Raw genomic sequence first — 3,094 nt, 5'->3', positions numbered from 1 at the left:
ATGTGGGAACTTGTATTACATTTTCGAGAATTGTGACCCTGTGAATAATGTTTTATTAATATTTATAGAAGAAAAAAAATGAAAATTTGTCATGTGTATAAATAGGTCAAAAAGAGTTATGAAGAAATAATTATTTTAGGTAAACTAACTTTACTGTAGTATTATACTACTATTCTATAATAGTAAAGTAGTAATTTTAACAATTGATGGTTTTATACAACTATATAAGAACAACATTTTGTTGAAATAATTACTATATCAAATAATATACTTATGCATAATATGATAATTTATTAATTGTTTATTTTTTCCTATTAATACTTATTTGATGTGTACTTTGTTTAATTATTGATATTAATAATTTATGTTCCAATTAAGTACTCATAGAACAACAGCTTTTAATATTGCCAAGTACTGAAGTACGGGGAGGAGATTATATGACTTTTTTAAAACCTACTTACCCCATTGAAATGTATATATACTTATTCAAGACACTATTATTACCTATAGACTATAGTTTTATAAAAATAATACAAAAAACTTCGAATCCCTCCCTCCTATGCTAGCTGTGCTTATAACATGTTTATACATTGTTCATAAATCAGATAATATTACTAAAATAAACCACTGAAGTGGTCAAATATTATTTTTTTTCTGGGAAATCACACATATTAGCGAAGTCGTATAATGTATAAATATTTTTTTGTACATGAATATTTAAATATTATATAATTATTTGTTTCCACGCGGCCATACATATTTTATACACATGCAATGTACTATTATAATAGGTACATATACCACACTGATGGCATTGTATAAGCACCTCGCTTATGATGCACACAAAATTTTTGTTACGGGGCTACAGGTAAAATGCACAAAAATATCATCCCCCACCCACAAACACGGCCAAATTACGCCACCGCGGCTTTATATGATTATTATGTGTCGCGTTACGCGTGTGCGTATATAATAATAATATTATTATTATTGTCGTACAGATTTTCGTCGCCCGCAGAGGTGTTGTGTAGCCAGGCGCAAGGTAATAATAACCGTGTGTGTGTTTGCGTTTAACCGCGCGGGTGAAAGCAGGACCAGTGAAAGTGATCGATATATATCGAGAGCGCTCAGCCGCCCGTAATTTTTGCGCGCATTTGAATTTTTCTTATCGCTATATCGCGTCGAAGTCGGATTATAGGACGTGTATACAGTGTGATACTCCAAGCATACTCACCCCTAATTTTTTTTTCATAAAATAATGAATATATTCAAATTCTCATTTTTGACCTTTTTAAATACATACCTACGAAAATAATATATTTTCAAAAATTTGGATGTACGCTTAATTTAGTATTTAAACGAGTCCATTTTTTAGTTATTCCAATGTTTATAAGATATTAAGCCTCCATATTTTCCAAATCTTTATTATCACAGACTTATTAGCTATTACATCTGGTACAAAAATTTAAATTACTTAAAAACTAATAAATTTAAGTTTGATTTCGATAAGGCAAATTTTTCAGAAAATTGTTCACTAAATAATTTATAGTAGGGGAGTTTTCGTTTGGAAAAAAAAAATGACTGTATCTTCACATGACTCTTCTCGAGTAGTACAAAAAATTCTCAAGAATTCAAGAATATTTAAAAAAATAAAAAATAAAATTGCAGATGACAAAAAAAGAGGGTGAGCAACGAACACGCTTGGTGATTCGCTCTGTATAACGGACACGCGCTTGCTGCGGTGTATATATTATACGTATCTAAAATACACACACACACACACACATATCATTATAATGTTTGTTATTTATATAGCGTGTTATTGTACTGCAAAGTAATACGATTTTCGTGTGCACTTGCGTGAAATGCATCCGATTACTATTCCGCTGCCAGACGACAGAAGTGCAGTGATGTGGACCGGCCGACTCTACGTGTGCGTGCGCGTCTTGGAAGGTCATTAACTACGGTTTATACCTGGATACACACAAACACCACACTGCACACGTGTGTGCTAAGCACGTTAACGTTATGGTTTCTTCTCTCTACATAATACTAAGTACATAGTAAACGTGAGTACAAATAATAATAATATATGACCGCCATACTAGTAGGTGCGTAGTATAGTAAAATAGTATGCGACAGCGTACGAAGAGGGTTCAAAAATCATTTTTTTTAACGCATAAAGAAACTTTCTACGATCCCACGATCAATCATTCGAGCGGTTTACGCTAATATATCGCCAAATTTAATATGGTCAAGCGTATCCGCAGACGCGTGAGTTATAACCGACCGCATTGTATTATTATTATTATGTATACTACCTAATAAGTAATAAAGTTATATCGAACGATCGATCATTTTTCGTTCGACGCTAGGTGCGTATAATAATATAATATACTCTAATTTTTGCACCTATACGATTGTTGTGTAACTTCGTACCACGCGTATATAGTGAATCATAATATATAATAACATACTTATTTACCGCAAGGACAATCCAAATCGTTACCTACGTTTATTATTATATATTTACATACATTATATGGCCGTTTAAGTAGTCCAGTAATTACGTCCGCGTGTTATATATTTTCGCGCTTCCGCTTAAAAGTTTATAACACATATTCATATATCTAAGAGAGACGCGGAATAACAACACAAGATAATGTAGCATTTTCGTATATTATAGAGGACTTGACAGAGACGTCCTTGATGGACGACTGCAGGTGCAATGTTATATTATAAATATATACAGGTATACAATAAACGATACATGTGGATTTGTTTTAGTCGATACATATAACGAGTTGTCGATAGGAAATGTCAAAAAACATGTATTCAGTTTATACCGGGTAAACAAATAATGACAAGCCCTCCGGCAAATGGGGTAACACTTGATAATATTATGAATTATAATACATTTTAGGCGCGTTTCTCAGTTTTACCTGTAGGTACACAATCGATACTTATGAATATGTATAATAAAGGACACCAATCGTACTTATCCCCTTTTAATTTTTATCCTATAGTATACAACGCGTTTATTCAAATTTTGATTTTTACAATTTTTTAAGTATTTTTTAGGTACTTACCTCCT

Source organism: Aphis gossypii, chromosome 1 (genome assembly GCF_020184175.1).
Source record: "Aphis gossypii isolate Hap1 chromosome 1, ASM2018417v2, whole genome shotgun sequence".
Taxonomy (NCBI): Eukaryota; Metazoa; Arthropoda; class Insecta; order Hemiptera; family Aphididae; genus Aphis; species Aphis gossypii.
This window is presented reverse-complemented; position numbering follows the sequence as displayed.